Genomic DNA, 23,253 nt, shown 5'->3' with positions numbered 1-23,253 from the left:
TTCTAGTGGTGGGTCTTCACCATCAATGCAGATTTGAGAGACAGTCATGGAATTTAGTGAAGTGTCTATTGAAAAATGCAGCTGAAAGGCTATCTGCTAAGTGATGCTGTATTCTTAGTTTAAAATTTTTTTCTTCTACTTGTTTCTGCCTTTCCACTTCTATGCCTATGTTAATGTTTCTAACAATGTTGCTGCATTCTCTACCATTGGATTGATTTGCATTGAACCAACTTCTCTCTTTCAACTTTTTTCTTTTGAGAAAAGCCTCTTCCTCTCCCCATTCAATCATATTCTGTTTTACTGCTTGTTTGAATTTTAACCACATATCCCAGTTCAAGGTAACGTTATTTTTGTTTGAACAGAGTCTGGAATTTGGTTAAAAAGATAAACGGAAAATTCAGTGTCAGTCTCCATGGTCCAGAATTGATCTCTAATTTTTCCATGCAGTGGAATTTAAGTAGAAAACTGGATTACAATCTGACATGCTGATGTCAAGATATTTTATCTGAATAATCCTATTTAAAAAGGGAAGAGATATTAATTCAATTAAGAGAATCCTCCATATGTCTAATAGTTGAGCATTGTCAAGACTTATTTTTGACTGTGCATATCCCACTTTTCCACTCATGCAATGTTCTCTCATTTTGTCTATGTAGGGTTTTAAACATAATTCCAGTATGCTGCTGTTATGATGTAGTGGGCACCATATAAATACGCCTGGTCGTTGACTTACGACCGACTTCAGTTCTGGCTGAAAGGTCATAAGTTGGCCATATATTTATTAGCAGTATTCTTTAACCTTTCTAATCTTTTTATCATCTTTATAATTTATTTTTATAATATTTTAAATTTATAATTATGTATATTGTACATAATGTGAAAAATAATACTGTACATACTGTACTGCAAACACAAAAATACAATCTAAAATTAATGTAAAAATTAATACAAATGAAATTTACAAAATCAATTTTTAATCTTTGCTTGTGCTGGGTTATGGATCATCAGGGTCATGTTCTTGGGTTGAGGTAGGAGATGTTCTCTTGATAAGCAACATGCTGAGCTTTGTTTGAACAGTTTGTTTCTTTTTTTCTTATATCTCATGATAACAACGCACAGCATTTTGAATGATACGTTCAACCTTTGTGAATCGTTCGACATTAGGGTCCATTGCTTCGAAACTGGCGAGAGCTTTATTCAGTTGCGAAAAAGAATCTGATAAACTCTTTGCAGTGAATTTCTTTTCTGGCTCCTCTTCTTCCTCTCTCACTTTTTCTTCTGACACTCTCAGTGCTTCCAATTCAATCAACTCTTCATCCGAAAGTTCTCTTATTTCACAATCAAGCAACTCCTCTACATCTTCTATTTCACATTCTAATTTAAGATTTTTTGCAAATTTAACTATTTTTTCTGTAATCACTTCCAGTTCCTCTCCTTTTTCAAATCTTTCAAATGTATTCGCATAACATTTCAGACACTTTTTCCAAATTCCCAACATACAATTCTTTGTTAGACATTCCCATGCGGTCGAAATATTATTGATACACTGAAGAATGTTGAACTGCTACCAAAAGTCTCGCAAAGATAAATCAGCATTAGAATCTATCACTTCGATGGGTTGTGTGAATATCGTTCTGAGGAAGTTAGCCATGAATGCTGAAATAGCACCCTGATCCATGGGTTGAATGAGAGCGGTTGTGTTAGGTGGCATAAAAACCACTCTAACATCATGTTCAAGGTCATCCTGATGGGGACAGCAGCCAAGGGATTGTCCATAATCAATAAAATCTTGAAAGGGATATCTCTCTCCGCACAATATTCACGAGCCTGGGGAATAAAGCAGTTCATGAACCAGTCTTCGAACAGTGCTTGAGTCATCCAAGCTTTAGGGTTTGAATGGTAGTAAACGGACAGTGTGTGCTTGTTCATCATCATCATCATCATACGTATCAAGGATTTAAGCCTAGCATGGCCTGTTCCGGCCTAAGAAGTCATCGTTGAATCGTTTAAGAGGACGTCCTGGTTTTCTTTTTCCTAATGGCTTGTACTTTAAAGAATTTTAAGGCTTCTTTTGATAATCTTTCTGTTTTCATTCTTTGAACGTGTTCCATCCATTTATGTTTATATTTTTTAATTTTTTCTATTACTGGTTCTTGGTTTAATTCTTTCATGATAGCTTCTTTTCTTTTGTGATCAAATAGGGTATACTTTGCAGTTTTTCTCATATACTTCATTTCTGCTGTTGTTAATCTTTGTTTGTCTTTTTGTTTTATTGTCCAGATTTCGCTTCCATACATTAAGACCGGTAAGGCTAATGTATTGTATACTTTTAGCCTGGTTTGTTTTTGAACTAGGTTTGGTTTAAATATAGAGTTAATTATACCTGTTATCTTTAAATATTTTTGCAATTTTTACGTTTATATCTTTTTCATTTTCATATGTGATCATACATCCTAGGTAGTTAAATGAATTCACCTGTTCTAAGATCTTGTTATCTATTACTATTTTAGTTCTTGCTGGATATTGTCCTTTAAAGGCCATAGTTTTTGATTTTTCCGTTGATATTATCATACCATAATCTTTGGATATCTCATTTAGATTTAAAATAGCTTTCTGTAAGTTATATTCAGAATTTGTAATTATTATTTGCTCGTCTACAAAGAGGAGAGTGTTTAAGTTAACTGTAGGTGAAAGTTTAATTCCTTGATGTAAATTTTTACTCCATTTTATTATTATTTCATTTAAGGTAGATATTAAAAAGAGTTGCTGAGAGGGTACATCCCTGTCGGATCCCTTGGTTTATCTCTCTTGTATATGATAGCTCGTGATTTAATCTTATTTGTATTTGATTATTTTCATATATACTTGTGATAGCTTTTAGGATATTATTTGGTATTTGTCTTTCTTTTAATATGTTAAATAATATGTTTCTTTTAACTTTGTCAAATGCTTTTTCAAAGTCAATAAATGCAATATGTGTTTCTAAATTATATTCTCTTCTTTTCTCTATTATTAATTTTAGGCAAAAGGCTGGGTCTATACATGATCGTCCTTTTCTAAATCCATTCTTTACCTCTAGAATAAAGTTTTCGGAATATTTCATTAGTTTGTTATTTAAGATTCTGCTATATATTTTGTAACAGGAATTTAGTATACTGATACCTCTATAGTTTTTAGGGTCATCTCTATTACCTTTCTTAAAGATAGGAATCACAATTGCTTTTTTTCCATTCTATTGGGGGGATATCAGTTGAGTGAATTTTATTTAAAAATAATAAGAGTCTTTCTTTGAATCTTGTACCTGCGTATTTATATAGTTCTGAACCTAGCTTATCTTCTCCAGGTGATTTTCCATTTCTTGTTTCTTTCAGGCTGATTTCTATTTCTTCTTCAGTTATTTCCTTTTCATTTTCGTTAATTGTTTGCCAGTTTTTTTTTTTTAAATATTTGTCTGTCCACAGTTCTGTGCAGTAATTTAGAAATTCTTCTAATTTCAATTCGGTGTTTAATTTTATGTTTTCTTTGGTATCTGCATTTAGGTGTTTCAAAATCTTATATACATTGGGTCTTATTTTATATAAATCATGTTATAAATTAGAAACAAATTTATTCCATGATTCTCTATGTGTTTTTCTGACTTCTCTTTTAGCTATGGCTCTTATTCTTTTATATTCTATTTCATCTTCTAATATTTTACTGCTTAACCATTTGTGATAGGCTTTTTTTTCTTTTTGATTATTTCTTTGATTCTAGTGTGTACTTGTTGATGTGATTAAATGCAAGAGAGTTTTCTGAACAATAAACGAGAAAAGGCTTCACTAAAAACTCGCGGCATTCCCACCAAGCAACAAAGTTAACCGATCCTTAAAAGCTTTCAATCCTGGCATCCTTTTTGCTTCTTGGTGTATGTACATATGATTGTGCATTATAAGAGTTTCTCAAATGAAGAAGAGAAGTGGAGTGTAATATCATTTATGTCGAGAAAAGATAAATGATATTACACTCCACTTCTCTTCTTGGTGTATGTATGTACGTATGCCTAATCATACGTACATACATCCTTTTTGCTTCTTGGTGTATGTACGTATGATTAGGCATGCGTTTGCATTGCAAGCTGGTTTCATCTATGTTAAATATTTGTTCTGGTAGATAACCTTCTTCTTTGATTAAAGAGTTCAAAACTATCAACGAACTTTCTTCATCTGCACTTCCCGCTTCTCCTGTGAACGCTTACATTATGCAAAACAAATCTTTTTTTAAAACACTTAAACCATCCAGTACTAGCCTGAAAATCTTCTGCGTAATCGTCTCCGGCTTGTGATTTTAAACTCTGAAACAGACTTCTAGCCTTTGCTTGCACTGTGCAAAGGCTCATGGGTGAATTTTTCTGTATTAAATCTTCCATCCACATAAACAACAATTTCTCCAATTCATGGATGAGTCCCTGTCATTGTTTGGTTATAATTGTAGACTTCATAGGTTGGAACCTTTCACAGCTTCCCAAATTCTATCTTTGTCCTTAAGTATCGTCGATACCGTGGAATACGATAACTTCAAGTCACGTGTTATCGTATTCGCTTTCTTTCCGCCTTCATACTTCTGAATAACTTTCATTTTACACTCTAAATCAATAGTTTTCCTTGAGTGTATGCGAGAGATAGTTATCGTATCCCATAGTTATCATATGTGCAGCTGCCTGATTTATTATTAATTAATATATATATATATATGGGGTGCTTAAGGGTCAAAGCTGTATAACTGAGAGGAGACCTCCACATAGCCTTTAAAGGAATGCGGAGAACCGACCAGGGCTTCTGACCTAATGTCCAATCCTCACCTTCTCGTGGTGCACCCTGTTGGGTATCTACTTGGATACTGAACGAATGAGGATGGGCTGGCAATTTGGGATTTAGCCAACCAAATTGTATTCTTATTGGGTAAAGCAAAATAAAAAATGATGGTACAACATGACAGAATTTCATGCCGGCTGGGGCGTCGCCCGGTTAAACAAGGCCCCCGTTGTTTTCGCCAGGGAACCAGAGCGAACAGCGAAAAGCCAGCTACTGGAACAAATCTGAAAACAAACCCCAACTCAACATCACAAGAGTTAAAAATGGTACTATCAACGTAAGAAGCCTGAATGGCAAAGAAATGGAGCTAGCTGAGGAATTAGATAAGTACCAGATCGACATAATAGGGGTGACTGAAACAAAAAAGAACAAAACTGGTGAGATCTTTCTGAGCAATAAATACAAAATGTTACATTCAGGCAATGACAATCAAGGAAAAGAAGGAGTAGCCATAGTATTCAACACAAAATACGAGGCTAATCTTCTTGAATGGCAGTCAGTCTCAAGTAGAGTAATGTGGGCAAATATGAGAATGGGAAATTGGATAATGAGACTTATTTGTGCCTATGGTCCCACAGAAGGTTCTACTAAGGTAGAAGTCGAGGAGTTTTTTGAGGCTTTAGAAAAAGCAACTGACACAATGAAAAATGAAAATTTAGTCCTTGTTGGGGATCTAAATAGCAGAGTAGGAAATGGTTGTGAGACATACAAAAATATTTTGGGAAAATTTGGAGAAAAGAGCAAAGCTAATAATAACAGCAAATATCTGTTGGATTTCTGCATAGGACATGGACTGGTTATTACTAACACTATGTTCCAACATAAAAATGTGCACAAATTCACATGGAGAGAAGAGGCTAGGAATAAGAAATGTCTCATTGACTATGTTATTGTTAATAGTGATGTTTTCTCCGTGGTGCAGGACACCAGAGTGTACAGAGGATTTGAAATTGGAAGTGATCACTATTTAGTCTTGAGCAGGATAAAATTGAATTTCATATTGAAAAGAATAACATCTAAGAAAGTTCTAAAGCGAATAAAAGTTGAACAGCTCTCAGATGTGAACTGTAGACTAAAATACACAAAGATTATTGAAGAAAAAATGAAGGTTTGAGAACAGGAATCAAACCTTGGAGATTCAGTGGCAAACTCTGCAGAAAACATTGATTGATTCTGCCAGAGAGGCATGTGGTGAAGTTGTCTGTAAGGATAAAAAAATCAGAACTCCCTGGTGGACACAGGAAGTTAAAGAGGCAGTGAAGGAAAAGAAGAAAGCATATCAAAAGTTCCTGTCAAATAAGTCAGCTTGTGCTCTTAGAGAATATAGAGACAAATGCAAGAATGCTAAACACCGTGTAAAACTAGCCAAACAAAAGTCATGGGAGGACTTCGGTAAGAACATAGAAAATAAATATCAAGAAGGTGGCAAAATATACTGGAGGTTGTTGAAGAAGCTTAAGAATGGAGGAAAGAGTGCTGTAAAAGGAATTAGAGATGATAGAGGTGACATGAAAACAGGAGAAAAAGATATCCTTGAAGTATGGAGTAATTACTTTGAAAAACTGCTAAATGAAACAAGCAGTGGTGACAGCACAGGGGTAAAAAAACACTGACCAGGCATGAAGTCAGAAATACATATCCATACTTGAAGTAGAAAAAGCCATCAAAGGCTTGAAATGTGGAAAGGCAGCAGGAGTAGATGATATTCGAAATGAAATGCTGAAGTATGGTGGTATAAGAGTCTTACAGGGGCTGCACTGCAGAGTTCAGAAAGCCTGGACAGAGGGACGAATTCCCGATGATTGGAGTAGAGCTCTCATAGTACCCATATATAAAAAGGGAAATAAAACTGCATGTGAGAATTACAGAGGTATTTCCCTACTGAGTGTTCCTGGCAAGATCTATGCAAGTATACTTGAGAAACAGTTGAGAAGAATTGTGGAAGAAAAGCTTGGTGAAGAACAAGCAGGATTCAGGCCAAATATAGGCTGTCAGGATCAGATCTTCACTTTACGACAAATAGTCGAGAAAGCATGGGAATATAACAAAGATCTATATTTAAGTTTTGTCGATTTGGAAAAAGCATATGACAAGGTGCCAAGAGAGAAGCTATTCAATACGCTGCAGTTATATGGTGTCAATGGGGCATTATATCAAGCAATACTTAGTCTTTATTTGAGTTGTAAGTCAGCAGTTAGAATTGAAGGAAGTACAGGAAGATGGTTTAATGTTAAATCTGGTGTGAGACAAGGATGTACATTATCCCCTCTGTCATTCATTATCTATATGGATCACATTATGAAGGAAAGTGGTATTAAACATGATATCAAAATTGGAGATGTTAATGTCAGCTCTTTGCTTTATGCAGACGATGTTATACTTCTAAATAAATCTGCTACAAGTCTGCAAGATTCTCTGACTAAATTGAATACCAGTTGTAATAGATATGGTATGAAGGTCAGCAATAAAAAGACAAAGACAATGAAAATAGGCAGAATCATTGAAAATTTCAACTGTGTTGTGAATGGAGAACCTGTTGAACAAGTAAAACATTTCAGCTATTTAGGCACGATTTTTAGTGAAGATGGTAAATTAAATATAAAAATAGACAAGAGAATCAGCAAAGCTGGTATGGCGGGAAGTCAATTGAATAAATTCATATGGAATAAGAGAGAAATTAGTCGGAACACTAAATTAGCTGTATACAAGACAGTGTTCAAACCAGTTTTAACTTATGGATCTGAGAGCTGGGTCAGAAGTAAAACACTTGACCAAAGACTAGAGACCACAGATATGAGAGTCCTGAGAAAGATTATAGGCGTGAACAGATGGCATCAATGGCAATATCATATTAAAAACGAGGATATTAGGAAAGAACTTGACATTGTCAGCATCCAGGAATGTGTTAGCAGAGCTAATCTCAGGTGGTATGGTCACTTAAACAGAATGGGCGAGGAAAGATTAACAAAACAAGTGTTCTCTGCCAGGTTGGCAGCGAAACGACCCAGAGGAAGACCAAGATATAGGTGGATTGATACGGTACAAAGTGCTTTAGACGATAGAAATATAAGATCTGATAATGTTGGAGTCTTGACAAGTAACAGATGGATTTGGAGGAAAATTGTAGATAGGAAATTAATAATGATGTAATTTTTTTTTCTTTCTTTCATGTAGTACTATCATATCCTGTACACCCCTTGAGGGTACATGGCAGGAATTTGATGATGATGATATATATATATATATATATTTTTTTTTTTTTTTGTGGTCGTAAGAGCGGACAGTTGTAAGTCGCATAGGTCGTAAGTCGACGACCAGGTGTATAGCTGAAATTCCTGGAAAAATTATTATCAGTTCCACTGGAAAGAGCAAAAACATTTATAAACCTTATTACACATTCACAGTAGTTCCAGTCTACTGACAAGCCCCACCCCCCTTTCTACATCTGGAGGGAATATGTGCATTGCATTGCACATATCCTTCAAGATATGTATAATGCTATGCATTTTGTGAAGCGCATCCCATCACTTTATAGGACACCGAGGTAATCAGGGGTAGCTTAAGTGTCAAAGCCAAATAACTGGGAGAAAACCTCCACATCATCTTTCAGGAATGCAGTGAACTGTCTGCATTCCTGAAAGGTGTGCAGTCAGATCTACCCGTTAGTAGGTATCTACTGGGTACTGAACGAACAAAAGACCAAGGATGGGCTGGCAATTTGAGACTTAGGTGACCAAACTGCACTTTCTACTGGCTTTAACTACAAATGCATATGATGGCACAACATGATATTTTATGCCAGCTGGGGAGTCACTCAGTTAAACAAGGCTCCTGTTGTTTTTGTCAGGGGAACCAGAGCAAACAGCGAAAAGTAAATGCAACATCAAAAGAACTGAACATAGGAATAATCAATATAAGGAATGTTAATGTAAAAGAAATTGAACTTGCAGAGTAGAATTGGAAAAGTAGCATGTGGGCATATTTGGCATTACTGAGACAAAGAAGACAAAAACAGGTGAGATCTTGCTAATAATAAGTATAGGGTGTTATTTTCAGGCAATAACAATCAAGAAAAGAAAGAAGGAGCGATAGCATTCAATACCAATCATGAAGATAAACTTCTTGATTGGAAGGCAGTTTCAAGTAGAGTTATGTGGGAAAACTTCAAAATGGGAACAATGGAACTTATTTGTGCCTATGGTCTCACAGAAGGTTGTTTTCTAAGGAAGTAGTGGAGGAATTTTTTTGAATCATTAGAACAGGCAGCTGACATAACGAAAATGAAAAAAGTAGTCCTTGTTGGAGATCTGGAATTACAGAGTAGGAAACTAATCCCATCAGGCATATAGGAACAATTTGGGAAAATTTGGAGAAAAGTGCAAAGCTAATAATAATGGTAAGTATTTACTGGACTTCTGCTCAAGACAGGGGTTAGACATTACTAACACCATGTTTCAATGTAAAGATGTGCACAAGTCCACATGGAGAGAAAACAAGAAATAAGTAAAGCCTCATTGTTGATAGTGATATCATCATGCTGGTTCTGGATAAAAGAGGTGTACAAAGGATTTATAATTGGAAGTGGCTACTACTTAGTACTAGGCAGGATAAAAATGGATGTCACATTGAAAAGAAAAATATGTAAGAAAGTATTAAAAAGAATGAAAGTTGAGCAGCTTTTATAGGTAATTTGTAGACTCATCTATACAAACATTATTGAAGAAAAAATGAAACAAGTTGAAAACAAGAATCAAAACTTGGAGGCTTGGTGGAAAACTCTGAAGAAGACTGATTGATTCAATTAGGGAGGTATGTGCTGAAGTTGTCTGCAAGGATAGAAAAATAAGAACACCATGGTAGATTTAAGAAGATAAAGAAGCAGTCCTGGTGAAGAAGAAAGCATGTCAAAAGTTCCTAGCAAATATGTCAGCAGATGTTTTATGCACCATATTTGATTAAATTAGGTCGATTTCTGAGTGCCATTGCAGATTCCAAAAACAGTCTTTTCTTTTTAAATTTACTATGGTGGAGAATGGTAATTTACTTCCAGATTCTATTAGTGTATCCAATACATGGTATGTAACACCAAATTGACGATAGTCATGGTTGCAGATGTAATACACCATAGATGTAATTGACAACAGTCGTGAGTGCAGATGAAACACATTTGCAGATATAACACATCAAGTTCCTAAGGAGTGGAAGGAGGGCAAGATTGTGCCATTCATAAACGAGGTTGTTAGATCCTGAATGGAGGATTTTCTAAGAAGTTGTTCATTCAGAATCTAACATGAAAATTTTAACTAATTTGAGATAATATCTGCACACCAGCAGAAAGTAATAAAGACCTCGTTTGTTGTATATGAGAATGTGCATTAATATGTGTAATGTATTAGAATTTGTCGAAAGTTTATTTTTCACTTGGTTAGACTATAATAAATTTAGTTTAATCCTTTATCCAAGTATGAGCAAACAAAGTTTGCACCTGAAAGTATCTTCAGGACTGAGGGAAAAGTATCCCCAGTCCTGAAGATACTTTCAGGCACAAACTTTGTTTGCTCACACTTGGATAAAGGATTAAACTAAATTTATTATAGAAATATTTGTAGTCAAAATGGAAAACTAAACTAGAGAATTATGTCAAATTAGTGATTATATGTAAAGGAAATATTGGCTTAAATTTGTGTCCTATTAAGCTATCTAAAATAATGTAAATCGCCAGACAGTAATGAGTAACAGTGCAAAGGTAGCGTCTGAAATGCACGTTTTAGTCATAACGCCGGAGGCTACAGCATACGCAGAAAATAACATAAGTGCGCTTTCCTCAAAGACAGCACCTAACAGCAATAGGGAGAGTAAGGATCATCTTAAGGGCATTAAAACTAAGGGTCGTGCAAAAAGGAATACAGCAGAAAAGAGGGCGCTAGAACACAGAATATAAGGCAATGCGTGCCATATTGCAAGGGCTTTTTTTGTTCCGGATTTCATCTCGAGGATTCTTGACCGGTGGTTGGAGAAAGGACGAGGTAGGGTTCTATGATGTCGGACAGCGGGCCGTTTTCCTGATTATACTGAAGAAGATTCAATGCGGAGCCGTATGCGAATCATCAGCTTATGCAGAATCGTGCCAGTTGCTAGATCTCCCATTGGAAAGGAGCGGAGATAACCCTCAGTCGCGGCAGAAATTAGTTCGAGACTGGGAACAGTAGAAAGGATGACGTAGCCAAAAGCCAGGCGCCGAGATAGATGATCGAAGGATGACCAGAACAACGCGTGGTAGTTAATAGACCTTCGGAAAGAACTGGGTAATGTAGGGATCTTTGTTATTTGTTAAGGAAGTGATAGAAGATAGAAATTTGTGTTTGATTAAGTAATGTGGACAATCCTTAGAAAACATTGATAAGATTTTGTATTTTGAGAAAGCAAATTCTGTTGGACAAGGAATTGTCAGCAACGAATCTAATTGTATGTGACTGAAGTAATAAGTGTATTTTGTTTAGTAGATAACCTTAACTGAGATAGCAACAAGTTGTGTAATATTTACTTTATGAATAGCAAGCATGAGAGGATCTTAATTTAGTGTGATATTGTCATTGCTTTCCATTGTTTTGTATGATTAATACTTTGATCTATCAAAGTGAATTTGATAACATTAGAATTGTTTAACTATCTTAGGATGAGATTTAGAAGTTTTAGTATTTTGATTCAATTTAGTTGTAATTGTCATTTAGTTCCAATAAGCATGGTTCACTGCATATGCCTGAATTCGAGATATCAAATTACCACTTATAAAATTACAACCATAGCAGGAGAAATTTTAGTATATATATGTTTAAGAATAGATCACTGGTCACGACTGCAAAGTACCAATATCAATTTAAGTGTGTGTTAGAGTGTATGCCAATGAATCTAGGAATATTTCCCTGAATTTGAATAAATTCCTGTTACAGGATACTGGCTGGTGCAGTATAAATACAAATTTGCCAGTATCTGAAAAGGAAATATCCCTAGGTAGAATCTAGTTGGGCTACACACAAGAAAAGATAATAGAAGCTAAATAAGTATATAAGTTAAGTAGAGAGAACCAACGATGTAACAAGGTGATCGAACTCATGCATCAAAATATAGGCCTATCTATGTGTCAGGTGATGTGGTAAAGTTTGTTGGAGAAGCTTGTGAGAACTAGGATCCAGAGTTGGGTTGACAACAATGGTATTATCTTTGATGGACAGCATGGATTTGCTAAAGGGAGGTTATGTTCTAGTAATCTACTCACTTATTACAATAAAGTGACTGCTTCCTTGGACAGAGGAGAAGGATACACTGTAATATACTCGGATTTTGCAAAGGCTTTTGATAGGGTACCTCATGATAAGTTGACAGTCAAACTAGAGCAGATGGGGTTGGATATTAGACTAGTGCATTGGATTGAAGACTGGCTATCTAATAGGTATCAACAAGTTGCGTATGGGGGAGCGAAAGGAAAGTCACTAGTGGAGTGCCTCAGGGGTTTGTTTTAGGGCCATTACTGTTTAACTTGTATATTAATGATATTGGTGAAGATATGGATGGACCATATCTCTCTGACCTCTGGAATGTTGAGTATGAGGAAAGATTGAGAAGATGTAATTTGCAGAGTGTGGTGGACAGGAGGAAGAGAGGAGATATGATAGAGACCTGCAAGTTGGTAAGGGGTTATTATAGGATCAATGCTGAAGACGTTCTACAAAAAATAGTGGGAGATAGGGGAAGAACCAGATGTCATCCCTAGAAACTGCATAAAGAGGGTGTGAGTAGGGGAGTGAGAGGCAGGTTTTTTTCATGCAGAGTTGTGAATGGTTGGAATGCCTTGCCTGAGAGTTTGGTGTCTGCAAGGAGTTTGTGTTTAAGACATGGTATGATGAGCTGTGTGTGTGATAAAAGGACCTCCCAGATGAGTCTTTGACTCCCTGAGGTCTTGGGGTAATAATAATAATAATACATCTGCAATCATGACTATGGTCAACCTGAAACTGATACAATCAGAATGTATCATGAAGTGGAATAGTTTTACTATTCATGATATATTCTGGATACTTTGTTTGTCAAAACAAATTCTACAACTAAGTGGAAGGAACTGCCATGGGAAGTCCACTCTCTCCTGCTCTAGCCAACTTTTATTTAGAGCATCAAGAAGACATCATTTTTTCATTCATAAACCCTCAACCTTCATTTTGGATTCAGTATATTAATGACATTTTTGCAGTGTGGCGACACAAAGAAACTTTACCAACATTTTCAGCTACAATAAATACTTTGCATCCACATATCAAATTCACTATGAAAATTGAATGAGACAACAAATTATCTTTCTATTCTTAGACGAAATCCAAGAATAATAATCCAAGAATTTGTATAGATAACACACGCGTTATCTATACAAAAAAGTCTAAATTCGTTAAAAATGAATATGCGCAGTATACATTTGAAAGGTATGAGAGGTAAATCAAATGTAATAACAAAACTAAGGTAGAAGTATTACTTAATATTTATTGAACATTACACTATTCAAATCCAAAAAATTCTTTATCAGACTCGATATTGAAAGAATCAATCGAGTTAAAAATTTTGTTTTTAATGCAATTTAACGGTATTTCTTCAGCTTCATAATCATCATCACCGAAAACCACTGCATTCCCTTGTGCTTTAATGAAACCATTTCTAACACAGTTTTCACTTACAGCAGCCCAACTTTCTACAATTCATGTATGTATATCTTTATATGACGTTCTTTTCATCTACCCTGTTTTGTTATATTCATGGATGCCATTCATCATCCAGTCTTCCCACTTAGTCTGCAAATTGTCTTTGAATGGTTTATTTACTGCAAGATCAAGGGTTTGGAGTTTTTTTGTTAAACCACCTGGAATGACAGTCAATTTGGAATACCTACAATTGTTTTAACTTCTGCTGTCGTGTGTGCCCTACACGAAACCAACCCTAACAAAGATTTTGGGTTGAAAAATTCCATTTTTCTCTTTTGCCACACATTATCCAAACAAAATTTCATAACTCGGAATTTATCCAACCTTTATCATTAGCAGTAACAATAATATCTTTGGAATCACAACCTTTTGGAACAGTCTTTCTTTTGAAAATCACCATCGGTGGCAGTTTGGAACCATCTGCAGTTACGCAGAGAACCACAGTAAAGTTAGAGCTTTCATGCCCCGTTGTAGCAACTGAAACCTCTTTTGCTCCCTTCAAATTCACAGTCCTAGGACTAGGCATGTCAAAACTTACCGGAACCTCATCCATGTTGAAGTTATTGGGCAGGGAAACTAATATTGAAAAGGTTGAGTGTAAGAGAGAGAAACTTTAGCACTGATTGTGTATTTATCGATCCTTATAGGCAGAATAAATTGCAGAAGAGAGGGGAAAAAAATCGGCATAGGACTACGGTAGTTAGTGACTTATATATCAGTTCTAAAGCCGGTACAAGATCTAGAGGGAATCTGCAATTTTTGTATACCAATGCTAGAAGCATTAGAAATAAGAGAGAAGAATTTTTGGCATTAGTCAGTGAAATCTCACCAAAAGTTGTAGGCATTAGTGAAACTTGGCTGTCAGCAGAAGATGTGGTCACTGGAATTGAATGTGATTGGTACAGTATTTTCAGGGAGGATAGAGAAGATAGAACAGGAGGAGGAGTACTGTTGATGATAGCTGATGTGTTGCAGCCAAAGAAAGTAGTATATCATGATGATAGACATGTGAATGAGAGTTCATTTGAGGCAGTCTGGTGCGAAATAGTGACCAACGCAACCAAATATACAGTTGGATGCTGCTATAGGCCAGGGAGTACGGGGGGAGATATTGAATTCATGCATCAGCAACTTAGTGCAATGAGTGAAGGCTTAGTGATTATTATGGGGGATTTTAATTATGGTGATATCAATTGGAAGGAGGAAATATCACGTAGCAAAAAGGAAATGGAGTTCATACATCTGCTACGAGATAATTACTTGAAACAGCACGTAACTGAAGGGACACGTGGTGTGAGAGTGTTGGACCTGGTTATTGGTTCAGAGGTTATATGCTTAAGTAAGGTGACCTCGTTACCTCCAGTTGGTGAAAGCGATCATGTGGTATTGACTTGGGAGGTTGCAAAATCTGTGGATTTTTCTATTAAGAAGGGGTATGTACGAAACTACAGGTTAGGCAATTATAACAAGCTTCGGAGTGAGCTTGCAGCCATCCCATGGCAGAACATATTGCAAGGGAAAGATGTTAGCAGTGCTTGGGATAAAATCAGCGGGTATCTGAGGAAAGCAATATCAGATTGTGTCCCCATGCTCAGGAGGTCAAACAAGGCAGGCATTAGATGGATGAGCAGTAGTATCAAGCTTGAACTACAAAAAAAGAAAATGTTATGGAGAATTTACAAGGAGAAGGGCGATCAGGACACCCATGAGCAGTACAAGGCTCAAGCTAGGAAGGTTACCAGCATAGTAAGAAAAGCTAAATCAGATTATGAGAAGACCTTAGCCAAAGAGATCAAGGGTAATCCCAAAGAGTTCTTCCGCTATGTGGCAAGTAAGAGGAAGAATGACTTCGGAAGGATAACCTTAGTGGGTGCTGATGGTATTGAGGTGACAAAATCAGATGTAATAGTCGAGTTACTGAGTGATCACTTTTCAAAAGTCTATCACCCAAGTGAGGATATCTCTATACCTACAGCAATACCTAATGTGAGAATTGAAGCTAAAGAATCAGAGGTATTAAATATATTGCGAAACTTAAATGCAAACACTGCGGTAGGCTTAGATGGAATATCAGCTCGGGTGTTGCGTGAATGTGCAAATGAATTGTCAACCCCTCTTACCTGGATATTTAATTTAAGTTTGAACTCTGGTATGGTCCCTAGGGAGTGGAAGTTAGGCAAAGTGGTTCCTTTGCATAAGGGTGGCTCTAAAACTGCAGTATTGAATTACAGACCAATCACTATCTCAGGAGTAGTGGTAAAAGTATTGGAAAAGTTGGTTAAAGACAAAATTCAAGAATGGGTGGATCAGGATATGATACTCTATAGAGGCCAACATGGTTTTGTTAAAGGTAGATCCTGCCTTAGCAATCTATTAACTATCCATAATAGAATAACATCAGAGTTGGACAAAGGAACTGGCTACACAGTGGTACTTCTGGATTTTGCTAAGGCTTTTGACAGGATACCCCATAGAACACTGTTACGCAAATTGGAGCAGATGGGAATGGATATTAAATTGGTGATATGGATAGGAGAATGGCTCAGGGAGAGATACCATAAGGTGGTGTATGGAGGAGCCGAGTCCAGAATGAGGCAGGTGACCAGTGGTGTGCCTCAGGGCTCTGTGCTTGGGCCAATGTTGTTTAATTTGTATATAAATGATATAGGAAACGGCTTAAAGGGAGATAGTCAGTTGTTTGCTGATGATGCAAAGTTGTGTAGTGCAATAAAAAATCAAGCTGATGTTGAAAGTTTGCAGGAGGATTTAAATAAGCTGGTAAAATGGGCAAAAGAAAATGGATGTCAGTTCAATGTGGAAAAGTGTAAAGTCATGCATTTTGGGATTAAAAGATTACCAGCTGTGTACTACATCGATGGAAAGGTACTCCAAGAGATTGATGAGGCTAGGGACTTAGGGGTATTGGTAGATAGGGAGATGAAGTTCAGAGGACACATTGCTAAGGTGTCCAAGATTGCACATAGGATTACTTGGTTGTTGAGGAACACACTGACATCCAGAGATAAAGAGGTTATTATTCCCCTTTATAAAGCATTGATACTTCCACATTTGGATTACTGTGCTCAGGTCTGGTCACCTGGATTCCTTGGAGATGAGGATGCTGTGGAGAGGGTTCAGAGAAGAGTGACCAAGTTGGTGAGTGATATAAAAAATGCTCCCTACATTGATAGATTGAGAGCTTGTGGATTGCAGAGATTGGTTGATAGGCGAAGAAGAGGGGATATGATAGAAACATTCAAATTACTAAAAGGTTTTTATAGGATTGATGCAGGGGAAATGTTTCAGCTGTGTGATAGTGATGGAAGAACAAGAGGTCATCTCTGGAAATTAAAGAAGAGTGTGGTTAACAAAGGTGTCAGAACAAGGTTTTTTGCCTGGAGGGTGGTGAATGAGTGGAATTCATTGCCTGACTTTGTTGTGAGCTCTTCATCTGTAAATGAATTCAAGAAGAGATATGACAGATATTGTTTTGCTAGCTTGGGTCTCCCGCGATGAGTCTACTGACTCCATGGAGATACCCGTAATAATAATAATAATAATATTCCCAAAGTGACAAGCATCAACCCCCACACAAGTTTTCTCTCAGAAACAAATGAAATTTGAGTGTCCAGTTGTCTCTGAAGAGAATACAAGCATTAATCATAATCATTAATCATATAATCAATACTTACCACAGGAAATCTGATAAATCTGGATTGGCTTAACATGAAATAGACATTGAATCACAATATTCTTTGGTCTGAAACCCACCCACTACATTGCTGTCGACACAAATTTGAACATTTATTTAAGAAGAAAGAGGAAGACCTGCTTCACCACCCACACCTTTTTTTTTTTTTTTTACAGTTATGATTAACCTTTTCTTAGGTATAACATTACTGGAAATATAACATCACGCAGCTCATTTTATTTCATATAAATCCATTCTTTGCATTCTACCTTGTAATCAACTGTCACTGCCACCGAATATAATCTATAAGTTTCAGATCAAAATATATGGCCTTCTAATCAATAAATATTACCTTTGCCTTGTGTTTTCATGAAAATAATTCATATACTATGGGCACAAGTTTCTCTAAAAGAAAGCACTTGGCTTGCACTTCATTAGCCTCTATATAGAAGTAGTAGACAGTTCTGAAGATATGTAAACTTTATCTGCTTACACTTGGATATAGGCTTTTATTATTATTATTATCTCAAACCTCCAGGGAGTCACGGACTAATTGAGAGAGGCTACAAATCACCCAAATTAGTTGTCATATCTTCCCTTAAATTCATTCACACTAGATGCACTCACTATCCTAAAAAGACCAACTATTCACTCACTCACTGCTCTGTGAGAGTAAAACTCAGCTCTCATCCCTTTCTTAACTGTGAACAAACTTAACTTCCATGGATACCCGTGTTCTCTCCCCATCTTCCATATAGTGAAAATTTTCATCGGATGACACCCATTCAAAAGTTTATAGACTAATACCATATCACTCCTCTTTCTCTAGTTAATCAGAGTCTGCAATCCATATACTCGCAAACTGTTCTCATAATCTAAATCCCATTATCCAGATATAATTTTCTGTAACTCTTCTTTGCACCCTTTCCACAGCTTCTTTATCTCCTTGGAACCCAGGTGACCAAATCTGCACACAATAATCCAAGTGTGGTCTTATCACGGCATTATAAAGAGACAAAAATGACTTCTTTATCCTTAGATGTCAAGGTATGCTTCAACTTTGCAATTATCCTATGAGCTGTATTTGCAACTTTTGCTATGTGACCTTAGACCTTCAAATTTCTATCCACCAATACTCTAAGATCCCTTGCCTCCTCAGTTTCTTGTAGCATAATCCTGCTAATATAATATGCTCTGGAAATCTCATCAGACCAAAGTGCATAACTTTACACTTATTAACATTAACCTGAAAGCCACTTTCGTTTGCCCAAATTTCCAGCCTATTCAAATAATTTTGTAAGTGCTGAATATCAGTAACATTCCTGATTGCCCTGGCAATTCATTGGTAATGAATTGCACATCTCCTGGTAGACCCCACCCAATGTCATTAATGAATAACTGAATAACAATGGCCCAAGTACTGAACCCTGAGGTACACCACTGGTCACCTTAAATCTGGAAGATTCACACCCACTGTATACAACTTTTTGATATCTGTCTGTCAAACCCTTACCGAAGTCAAGAGTTTATATTCCAATCCCAAATTCTTCAGTTTATGCAATGACCTTTCATTTGGTATCCTATCAAATGCGTTAGCAAAATCCAACATCATCACAGCGTATCCTATTCCTTTATGCAACACAGCCATAACATTGTTACAAAATATGAGAAAATTACTAAAACACGACCTTCAATTAGTAAACCCATGCTTCTCCTTGCAGAGTACAGCTTGCTTGTCTACCCATTTCTGTATGTGGGTTCTTTCCAACTTCTCTAAAATCTTCATTACCACCAGAAATACTGATAGATAGATCTGAGTTAGACACACCAGTTTTGCATCACTGTTGTACAATGGAACTATCATAGCTTCCTTCCACTCCTGCAGTATCATTCCTCAGCTAAGACTCAAGTTACATAAACATGTGAAAGGCCTATCCAATTTCAGTTGAACATTTTTTTTTTAGTAATCATGCTGATATTCTATCTGTCCCTATTGACAAATTCTTACCCAAGTTATGTAACAGCTCTTCAACCTTATTTTCATGCATCTATAACTCTTCATCCAATGTAGCAGTAGTACTGTGTACAATGTTACATACACCTAGATGATATATCTTAGCAAAGTGAGCACTCATTAATTGAACAATTTCATTAGCTTCTGACACTGAAGTACTGTCTGCATTCAATAAAGTTATTCTTCAACATTCATTCTTTTGCTTGCAGCATAACAATAACATTATTTTGGATTGCCTTCAGCTTGCATAGCCAATTTCTTTTCATACTCCGATTTAGTTTTCTATATTGGCCTGAGTTTTATATACAGGGTGTTCGGGATAAATTTGACAGTTTCGTAAGGAAAAAGAAAATCTTCTTTGTATCTATTAAATTTAATGAATTGACAAAAAAACATTACAGGCAGAGTTAATTACAATACTATCAACAAGATTTACTCAAAATAACCACCATTAGCATCGATCACAGCTTCAATTCTGCTTCGGAACCTCGAACAAGCTGATGCTACAGTCTCCCTGGGAAGGGCCGCAAAAACTGTTTTAATTTTATCCATTAACTGGGCTTTTGTATTACTGGAAGTGCGATTGGTGTCTTTTTCAACTGCGCCCCATACAAAATAATCCATGGGGTTAAGGTCTGGGGAGTTTGGAGGCCAAACATTTGGACTGGTGAAGTCGTAGAAATTTTCAGACAACCATTTTTGACTTTTCCCAGAGGTGTGGCAAGGGGCCGAATCCTGCTGCCATACATACGGCCTACCATTGGCTACCCTTGTTATCCAGGGCTTGACTACAGTTAGCAACTCCACGAACAAAGCCCGAATTCCAATGCCAGGGTTCTTCAACACCTGTTCCTGCAGATTTGCGAGGAATTCTGCTGTACGAACGCAATCAGATCGTCTGCTAGGGATCTTTCTTCTTGCTACATCCTCGTAGTCACCATTGCAAGTCTCTAGTTCATGCCTGATTGTTTTTACTGTATTCAGGGAGCATTGGGCAGCAGTCGTAATATCCTTATTTTGATGGCGGGCACGAATCATCATGATACAAGTTATTCTCTTCCATGATTCAGGTGGGTTCCAGCTATCCATCCTTTCTGACATCTTGTATATGAATGAAGAAGGGTCCAAACTTTTAAATGAAGAGAAGTGTGTGTTAATACATGTAACTTACGGAAAAATATAATTAATTATAAATATGTCAAATTTATCCCGAACACCCTGTATATCATAACTCCTCTCACTCTTATTCTCACGATATTCTTTCCACATCATTTTATTTTTGTGGATCTCTTAAGTAATATGGTTATCGATTCACTCCCAACTTATTTATTCTATTTATTTATTTATTTATTTAGCATATGGCATAATAAAGACACATGACATCAGAATATATAAATACATATTTGTGCAGACAATAAAAATGAAACAAATAATGCACATATACAAATATCAGGTAAAAAAAAAGTCTAAAATTTTAAGTCTAGTTCAGATAGCCAATCAAGAGCTGAAGGATCTGCCTCAAAAAAAGTCTCTCAGGTCACCAGGTAGGCTCTTATGCTGCAGTTCTCCACAATGTGCCAGATGGTTTGATTTATGGCCCCACAGTCACATTGGGGGTGTAGATGATCGTCCCCACTTGTATAAGCTGTCTGCACAGATACCATGTCCTGTGCGTATCCTATTTAGGCTTTTCTATAAGTGACGTGGAAGCTCAATCCCTTTTGGATTTTGGTTGAAAAGGATATACTTGTTTAAGTCTGGTGGCGATTTTTCGTTCCAAGTTTCTAGCCATTTTGAATTAACATTGGAATTACTATTGACTAGTTTTTCAGCCAGTATTAGCGGAGACCATCAGGATTTAAGGCGATTCATGTTTATACATGGGAGGTCTTCATGTATCGGCAACAGGGGATTGCTGTTTATTTTTTTGTATTCTTTTACTAGAGCATTTTTGTCTGCGTAAGTTTGGTGGTGCAATATTGCTCAAAGTTGGAAGCCAGTAGAGAGGGGGTGAATTTGACACAACCTGTTATTGTCCTCATCGCTGCATTTATTTGTGTGTCAATTTTCTTGATATGAGGACTGTTTAGCCATACTGATGAACAATATTCTGCCACAGAGTAGACTAAAGCCAATGTGGAGTATCGCAGTGTAATAGCAGAAGAACCCCATGTAGAACCACACAGTTTTTGTATGATGTTATTACGGGTTCTGGTCTTTAAAGATTGATTCTCCAGATGAATTATTCAATGAACACTGGGGATACATTTAGATACTGCCTCATTCAATCAATTTTTTCAAATTATATCCTTAAACACGAATGTAATTTCTTGGCAAGCTTAATTTATATTATAACCAATTCAAAAAATTTTCTGTATCTCCTATTTGATCACAAAAGAAATGAAGAAATTATGAAAGAATTAAACCAAGAACCAGTAATAGAAAAAATTTAAAAATATAAACATAAATGGATGGAACACGTTCAAAGAATGAAAACAGAAAGATTATCAAAACAAGCCTTAAAGTACAGGCCATTAGGAAAAAGAAAACCAGGACGTCCTCTTAAACGATTCAACGATGACTTCTAAGGCCGGAATAGGCCATGCTAGGCCAAAATCCTTGATATGCATGATGATGATGATCTCTGATAGTAGTTTTTAATAAAAACTATTTTTATTACTTATGAAAGTATTTTTTAAGAAAAAGGTATACACCTTTTCTCTACATGTAGATGGAAAATATATAAATTCGATATTTATTTAACCTTGGTATCTCTTCTGGGTAGGGCTTCCACTGATGAGACCTCAATAAAGGGTGAACCCAGTCTGGGTAATCTTCTTCCAAAATGCATGGAATTATGATACATGTCTGGACAGGTTGCATTATGGGATACTAAGGCAAGTGATATGAAGTTATTAGCCTCTATATACAAGTAGCCCAGCCATAAAAATACTTCATACACAAGCTTTCTTTACTTACATCTGGATAAAGGATTAAACAAGAATGTAATTTTTTGGCTAAATTAACTCATATTATAATCATGGAAAAAGCTTTCTACATCTATATGGATCGCATTGTATAAGAAAGTGGCATTAAACTTGATATCAAAATGTCAACTCATTACTTTATGCAGATGATGTTATACTCCTACATACGTCTACGGTAAGTCTGCAGAATTCTCCAACTAAATAGAATAACTGTAATAAATTTGGTATGAAAAGTAGCAATAAAAAGTAAAGACAATGAAAATAGGGTTGATAAAATGAAAACATCCTATAGAATAAAAAATATCAAAGATATGTTTTATTCCACGGGTAAGAAGATATTTCATTTTATTGTATAAGAAATACATTTCAGCTATTTAGGCCCAGTTTTTAGTGAAGATGGCAAATTGAATATAGAAATAGACAATAAAATTAGGAAAAACTGGTGTGCTAGGAAGTTAATTGAATAAATTTGTATGGATTAAGAGCGAAATTATTCAGAACAAAAAACTAGCTGTAGACAAGACAGTATTCAAAAAACATTTTCAACTTCTGAAATTGAGAGCTGGGTTAGAAATAAAACACTTTTTTTTCTTTCCTTCTTTATGTTGAACCAATACATTAGAGGTTAGTTAATCAACCTACAGCACATTAGTACCATTTATGGGTAGTGGGCTGGAAAAGAAGAAACTTGTTTACCTTTGATTTAAAATATTGTATATTGTATTACTTGAGAAATATATAAGGGGGAAGACTTCAAAGACTGGCGACTATAGATATGAGATCTCTTTGAAAGATGAGGAGTCAACATGTGGCATCAATGGCAGAATAATGTTAAATATAAAGACATCAATAAGGAAATAAAGATCCTGACATTGTTGGCATTCATGAAGGTGTGAGCAGAGCTCATCTCAGGTGACAACAGGGTCCCTAACAGACTGGGAAAGGTATCAAAACCAAACTTTCTTCC

The 23,253-nt window shown here is 36.1% G+C and overlaps 1 protein-coding gene across 3 annotated transcripts in view; it reads right to left on the bottom strand.

Moving 5' to 3' along the window:
* Cadps (calcium-dependent secretion activator 1) overlaps positions 1 to 23,253 on the bottom strand; it is a 1,213,340-nt gene that overhangs the window by 870,109 nt on the left and 319,978 nt on the right. The window lies entirely within an intron of this gene.

The sequence above is a fragment of the Typopeltis vanoorti genome, chromosome 1, assembly GCF_054136105.1.
Source record: "Typopeltis vanoorti isolate ZY-2024b chromosome 1, IOZ_Tvanoo_1.0, whole genome shotgun sequence".
NCBI lineage: Eukaryota > Metazoa > Arthropoda > Arachnida > Uropygi > Thelyphonidae > Typopeltis > Typopeltis vanoorti.
The sequence above is the reverse complement of the archived record's forward strand: the minus strand, read 5'-3'. Positions and strand labels throughout refer to the sequence as shown.